The 7,924-nt window shown below is 38.3% G+C and overlaps 1 pseudogene; it reads left to right on the forward strand.

Moving 5' to 3' along the window:
• The first annotated feature begins 3,427 nt into the window (after positions 1-3,427).
• Positions 3,428-3,527, forward strand: LOC127116402 (uncharacterized; annotated as a pseudogene).
• The last annotated feature ends 4,397 nt before the right edge of the window (positions 3,528-7,924 follow it).

The following is a 7,924-nucleotide window of genomic DNA, read 5'->3' on the forward strand; positions in this document are numbered from 1 at the left end:
GTGGTTTCTACTTGTTTGTCGAAGTTGTTCTCTTCCAAAGTAGCTATAAGTTTATCGTACGAGAAATCATCGTTAATTGAGGTTCTTTCCGGTTCAAGGTTCTCAAGTCTAGAGAGGTGGTCTGCTACTACGTTTTCAGTTCCTTTCTTGTCTTTGATTTCTAAATCGAACTCTTGTAGCAACAAGATCCATCTTAGGAGTCTAGGTTTAGCATCCTTTTTTGTTAAAAGGTACTTGATAGCAGCGTGATCAGTGTAAACTATTATTTGGCTCCGACCAAGTAGGAACGAAATTTATCTAGCGCAAATACAACTGCTAGGAGTTCTTTCTCGGTAGTGGCGTAATTCATTTGCGCTTCATCTAGGGTTCTACTTGCGTAATATATAACGTGAAGCTTTTTATCCTTTCGTTGTCCTAAAACAGCACCTACAGCATAATCGCTGGCATCACACATTATTTCGAATGGTTCATTCCAGTCGGGTGTCTGCATTATGGGTGCGGAGATCAATGCTTGCTTAAGCGCTTGAAATGCTTTTAAACAGTTATCGTCGAATATGAAATCAACATCTTTCATCAATAGTCGGTTAAAGGTTTAGTTATCTTAGAGAAGTCTTTGATGAATCGTCGGTAAAAACCGGCGTGTCCTAAGAAGCTTCGTACTTCTCTCACGGTTCTTGGGGGTTGAAGGTTTTCGATTACCTCTATTTTGGCTTTGTCTACTTCAATTCCTCTGTTCGAGATGATGTGTCCTAAAACAATTCCTTCTTGTACCATAAAATGGCACTTCTCCCAGTTAAGTACTAAGTTTACTTTTACACATCGCTCAAGAACTCTTTCTAGGTTTTCAAGGCATTCTTCAAAACTTTGTCCGTATACGGAAAAGTCATCCATAAATACTTTCATGATGTTTTCGAGAAAGTCGGCGAAAATTGCCATCATGCATCTTTGAAAGGTTGCGGGAGCATTACACAGGCCAAACGGCATTCGTCTATAAGCGAAGGTACCAAAGGGGCACGTAAACGTTGTCTTTTCTTGGTCATCAGGGTGAATTGGTATTTGAAAGAAGCCTGAATAACCGTCTAGATAACAGAAATGTGAATGTTTTGCTAATCGTTCTAACATCTGGTCAATGAATGGTAAAGGGAAATGATCTTTTCGGGTTGCTTTGTTTAGTTTCCTATAGTCAATGCACATTCTCCATCCCGATTCGATTCGTTTAGTTATAGTTTCCCCTTTTTTGTTTTCAATAACGGTTATGCCTCCTTTCTTTGGTACTACGTGTACAGGACTAACCCATTTGCTATCAGATATAGGATATATAATACCTGCTTCTAATAACTTGGTTATTTCCTTCTTTACTACCTCACTCAGGATCGGATTTAGTCTCCTCTGGTGTTCCCTAGAGGTTTTACAGTCTTCTTCTAGCATGATGCGGTGCATACAAATAGAAGGACTTATTCCTTTAAGATCGGTGATGTGGTAACCTAGTGCGGTTGGATACTTTCTTAAGATATGTAGGAGTTTTTCTGTTTCGAGTCTTCCTAGGTCTGCATTAACTATCACAGGTCGTTCAAGTTCTAAGTCTAGGAATTCATATCTCAGATTTTTGGGAAGTGTTTTCAGGTCAAGGGTTTGTTTGTTAAGACATTGCGTCGGGTCCGGTGTTATCGCTAAACATTGGTTAGATTTGTCTTTTAAAAGATAGTCTGATGATTTGTCTTCTCCTAGCTCTGCTTCTTTTATGCATTCATCGATGATATCCATGAAGTAACATGTATCTTCTATTGCAGGTGCTTTCAAAAATTGAGAGAGAATGAACTCAATTTTCTCTTCACCTACTTCGAAGGTGAGTCGTCCTCGTTTTACGTCTATGATTGCACCGACAGTTGCTAAAAACGGTCTTCCCAGTATAATGGGAGTAATATCATCTTCTCTAATGTCCATAATTGTAAAATCAGTTGGAATGTAGAATTGACCTATGCGTACGGGAACGTTTTCAAGAATTCCTACAGGATATTTGATGGAACGATCTGCTAGTTGCACAGACATTTTGGTTGGTCTTAATTCTCCCATTTCCAGTTTCTTACATATGGATAAAGGCATAACGCTAATTCCGGCTCCTAAATCGCATAAGGCTTTGTCGATGACAAATTTTCCTATGCGACAGGGTATAGAGAAACTACCCGGATCCTTGAGTTTAGGAGGCATGTTTTGGATTATAGCGCTACATTCGGCAGGGAGTGTAACGGTTTCGCTATCTTCAAGTTTCCTCTTATTAGAAAGAATTTCTTTTAAGAATTTAGCATAGGAGGGCATCTGCGTAATAGCTTCGGTGAACGGAATTGTAACGTTTAATTGTTTAAGGAGATCAACAAATTTTCTAAATTGGCCCGCATCTTTGGTTTTATCAAGCCTTTGAGGGTAAGGGATAGGTGGTTTGTAAGGTGGTGGAGGTACATAAGGTTCCTTCTTTTCTAGGGTTTCCTTATTACTCTCTTCCTTTTCCTTAGGTTCACTTTCCTCAGTTGATTTCTTAGGGTTTTGGTTTTCTATCCTTGGATCAGACGGTCCTTCCACTTCCGTTCCACTTCTTAATATAATTGCATGAGCGTGGCTTCTCGGATTAGGTTGGGGCTGTCCAGGGAATGTACCAGTTGGGGCAGCAGTAGGTGCTTGTTGTTGAGCTACTTGTGATATTTGTGTTTCCAGCATTTTGTTATGGGTAGCCAGGGCATCTACTTTGCTTGCTAGTTGTTTAAGTTGTTCGCCAGTGTGTACATTCTGGTTTAAGAAATCTTTATTGGTTTGTTGTTGGGAAGCTATAAAGTTTTCCATCATGATTTCCAAGTTGGATTTCCTAGGGGCGTTATTGTTAGGCATGGATGGGTTCGGTTTCTGATATCCCGGAGGTATAGCTGGGGCTTGATTTGGAGACTGTCCAGGTGCATACAAAGCATTATTACTCTTATATGAAAAGTTTGGATGGTTCTTCCAATTTGAGTTATAGGTATTCGAGTAGGGGCTTCCTTGAGCATAGTTTACTTGCTCTGCTCGGATTCCTGTCAAGAGTTGACAATCCGTAGGAGTGTGACCTTGGATTCCACAGACCTCGCAATTCTGAGTTATAGCAACCACGGCGGTTGGAGGCGATACATTTAAACTTTCAATTTTCTGGACCAGAGCATCCACTTTTGCATTAACGTGATCAAGGTTACTTATCTCGTACATGCCAGTTTTCGTTTGAGGTTTTTCCACCATTGTTCGTTCGGTTCCCCACTGATAGTGGTTTTGGGCCATGCTTTCGATAAGCTGGTAAGCATCAGCATAAGGTTTGTTCATTAGTGCACCACCTGCAGCGGCGTCTATTGTTAACCTTGTGTTGTACAAGAGACCATTATAAAATGTGTGAATTACTAACCAGTCTTCCAAACCATGGTGTGGGCAAAGTCTCATCATGTCTTTGTATCTTTCCCATGCTTCGAAAAGAGACTCGTTGTCTTTCTGTTTAAATCCGTTTATCTGGGCTCTTAACATAGCTGTTTTGCTTGGCGGAAAGTATCGGGCAAGAAAAACTTTCTTCAACTCGTTCCATGTGGTGACAGAGTTTGAAGGGAGAGACTGAAGCCATCTTCTAGCGCTATCTCTTAATGAGAAAGGAAAAAGACGAAGTCGAATTGCCTCCGAAGTGACACCATTAGCTTTAACAGTATCAGCGTATTGGACAAATACGGATAAATGAAGGTTTGGATCCTCGGTAGGATTTCCAGAGAATTGGTTCTGTTGCACAGCCTGCAACAGCGAAGGTTTAAGTTCGAAGTTGTTTGCTTCGATTGCGGGCGGAGCAATACTTGAATGCGGCTCATCTTGCGATGGAGCGGCGTAATCTCTAAGAGCACGAGCTGGTTCTGCCATCTCGGGTATCGAAGGAAAAAGGTTTTTGAAATTAGGAAGTTCTACAGGAGGGAGATTGTTTGCAGCACGATATTCCCGAATTCGTCGTAGGACTCGGAGATATAGTTCGATATCGTTGATTCGTAAATAGAGCGGTTCGCCTTGTGAGCGAGTGCGTGGCATACAAATCAACGAAAGAAAGAATAGAAGAAAAAGAAACCTTAGTCTCTACAGCGTAACGGAAGAGTTACGATATCGATTAAATAAAAGTCCCCGGCAACGGCGCCAAAAACTTGATCGCGACTTTATGATTCGAATTTAGGGTACAAACTGCAAGTGCACAGTTCTATCGCGTAGTTTTAAAAGATATCGATCCCACAGGGACTTATGAATCGATATACTGTTATCTAAGGTTACTTCGTAAAGCTAAGGTGAATAATGTTTGATTGTTTGGGGGAAAGCTAAAAACTAAACTAAGATCTAGATTAAATATTAATAAAGCGGATATCGGTATGTAGTTCGTCGTAATTAGGGAATCAATCCTTTGTCGGTCTCTTGGTTTTAAAATAAATCTTTTCAGTTGACTTTATTGGTTAAAAGTTTTATCTCAAACTCTCGCTCTGTTGAATAAACCATGATTTTATGTTAATGTAGTTGTCACTTATAATTAAGTCAAAAAACCATTTTTTGAAAGCAATACAGTCCATAGAAACTCTTTTCAAGAAAACACTGACCGTTTAAACACCCTTATCTCAAACTCTCGCTCTGTTGACTTAGGTTATATAATTAAATTCGAATGCTTAACTCTCGTCCTCACATTCAATCTTTAAAAATACTTTTTGGAAAAGATCGGAATTTAATTAACTCTAAAACTTGCTCTCGCCCTGATCTAGAATTAATGTCTAATTTACACTGTCCAGTTAAAACCTCAAACTCTCGCTCTATTGATTTTAACTTCTTTATGTCTTTTACTTTCGTAAAAACCCTTGTTATTAAACCTGTAAATTGAGACCGTAAAAAGAGTGATTTTAATTTTAAACTTAATTTAACCGACTTAGTCTTGATTCCTTATTCCGCTTACTTTACATACCGATATCTAAGCGAATTAGCCAGACATGCTAAACAAACTAAAATACTTATCATGCATAAACAGACTCATCCCAGGCAGATAATATAAATAAATAATAAAACAAAGCATTAAATAATAATTAAAGAACCTGAATGAGTTAAACAATAGTCTTGAACACTCCACCACAAGCCGGTAGGATTTGTTCTTGGATTCTTCAATTAAACAACAAATTAAAACGAAGGAAATAAAGCTAGATTCTAACGTAAGGTTAGATCCGGTAAAAAGGTGCACAATAGTTTCCGGTGTAGAAACTATTGTGCGAAAAGAATTAACTAAATGCTAAAAAGGAAAAAGGAAAATAGAAATTGCAAGGGAGATAGTGTAGAACTCGTAAAAATAATAAAGAAACAATACTACTTAAGTTGCTGGAAAAGAAAATGTGTAAAAGCGAAAACGGCAAAGGAAAAAATGTGGAAAAGCTTCGGAACCCCTTTTTGGTTTTGCAAGTGGCTATTTATATATGCTTGAGTAACCGCTTCCGCTGCCAAAAAGGTCTTCAACGTGCATAAAAGCATGGCGTGGATATAGGGCTCAACACTCCCTCAACGCTCAACGTCTCTGAGGCGTTCCTTGCGCCAAAAATGTAGGGGAATGGTGTGACGTTCGTCACACCATGTGTAACGTCCGTCACAGGAGTGTGCAAGGCGTGACGCTCGTCACGCCCTCTGTGACGTCCGTCACATGCACGACACCTGCGTTTTGTGCTTTGGGCTGGGCTTTGACATTTGGTTCATTTTCTCTCCTTTTTGCACCTCCTTTTCTTCCATTTTTACTTGTGCTTCAAAATAAGCCACCTGAGACAAATAGGAAGAAAATACCGCATAATATCTAATAAAATGAAGTGAACTGAAACAAATAATAATAAAATTTAATTGAATTAAGTCCTAAAATATGATATAATTTCGTGTTATCAGAGTCATCACTCATTTGACTCTGAGACATTATTTTCTATTCTTGCTGATAGTATCATTATTTCATCATCACTCTGAAGTTTTTGTCATCATCAAAAAGGGGGAGATTGTAAGAACAAAATTCAGTATCTACAATTCATCTCTAAGATTTTGATGATAACAAAGGATGAAACAAAATGGTACCCCTAACAAATTTGTCTAAGTGTGCAGGACTCTAATAAAAAAGAAGTCAGATAGACATATATCAGATACAGGCACAAGTTCAACATGACCACTTAGAAGATACTCAAGCATAAGCTCTGACTCTGAACAAAGGAAGCGTACAAAGCTCAACGAAGAAAGAGATATCAGACACTCTGAAGCGAAAGAGCACACTTTAGGATCTAAATCTTTTACACTTTGATGTAATCAATCAGGAAGACATCGAGAACCTCTGAAGTCAGTCAACTGTAAGCAACTATCTAAATATGTAATTGCTGAACAGAAACTCTGAAGTCTAAACACTCTGATTCATAAACGATCACAAAAGACTTAGCTATGAAGTCTTCCACTTATGGAAAGAATCTAATTTTGGAAGAAAGTTAAAGCTCCCCAAACTACTTTGGAAAGAACACAGAGATTAATGACATTAATCATCAATCATTGCCAAGATCCTTTTTGATCCAACGATCTCTTCATCAAACCCCTATATATAGGATAAATCTCTTCACAAAGAATGCAACGAAAACACACGAGAATACTAAAACTAATCTCATATCTCTTACTCATTCTCCTTTCACACGAGTTGCTGCTCTAAAGTGTGAACATTTATTTTATTCTTATATTGTGTAATTTCTGTTTACCTAGAAGCATTAAGCACTACTGTAATTTTTCTGTAATCGTTGAAAATTCCTCAAGTGACTTGTTAAGTTTGTATACTTTAGAGGGCTAAGAGATATTTATCCTCTTAGACTCTCATTTGTTGTAATCTTTCAAGATTAGCGGATTAAGTCCTTATTGAAGGCGAAATCACTTTGGCCGGGCGGACTGGAGTAGCTTTGAATTTCAAGTGAACCAGGATAAAAATTCCGTGTTGATAACTTTTGTTTTCACGTGTGTCTTGTTTTCAAAAGTTTTTATTATCAGTTAAAACAATTCAAAACCCCCTTTCTTGTTTTTCTCAACCTTTAAATAGTAAGGACAACTTCTTGGGACATATACTTTTCCCTAGGGTTTATGTTATAAATTCTTCTTCCCCCAGCTTTTTCCATGTCCAGAAGCTTGGAAATTGATTTCTCTGTGATCACTGTCTTGATGCCCAGAACATAAGACATGATGCAATGATCATCGCAATCAATAAATCTCTAGAATTCCTTTACCATGAATATATAAACGGGGCCATAAAGACGTTTGAAGTAGTTTTCCCACCCTTGGTTCTCCAGCTCTTCAGTTAAATCTATGCCATTCTTCTTGAGGTTGTCGAAATCAACCAAAAGTTCACAAAGTACTTCCAGTTTTTCAAATGGCATAGCAAGGTTGATGTGAGGAGGACGATCAAGAACATGAGGTTCTTGATATAAAGTTGTTGAAGGCGTAGCAGTTTGGGTTGTAACTTGTTATGGAGCTTCAACTTATTGTAAAACAACATTCATTTCTTGTAAGTATTCGAACACTTATTATTGTTGAGGATTCATGTTGTTGTTTGTTGAAGGAGATGAAGTTGCAAGAAGGTTAAAGTTGTAGAGAAGTTGAAAGCAAGGGTTTTTGTAATATATACACAAGTTCAAAAACACATGCAAAATGACAGCGTTATATTAAAGAGGGGACAAAAGTAATTATGATTGCTAAAATCTGAGTTGACAAGCGTGGGGAGAATTACATGCAGCTAACCATGGTTGTCTAATCTCCAAAATATGCACACTTCTCGAGGGGATCTCAACAGTTTGACTCTTGAGTTCTAAACAAGACAGTTGTCTAGAAGATCCATGGTCACACGTTTGAGAGACCATGTGTT

The sequence above is a fragment of the Lathyrus oleraceus genome, chromosome 1 (assembly GCF_024323335.1).
Source record: "Lathyrus oleraceus cultivar Zhongwan6 chromosome 1, CAAS_Psat_ZW6_1.0, whole genome shotgun sequence".
Taxonomy (NCBI): domain Eukaryota; kingdom Viridiplantae; phylum Streptophyta; class Magnoliopsida; order Fabales; family Fabaceae; genus Lathyrus; species Lathyrus oleraceus.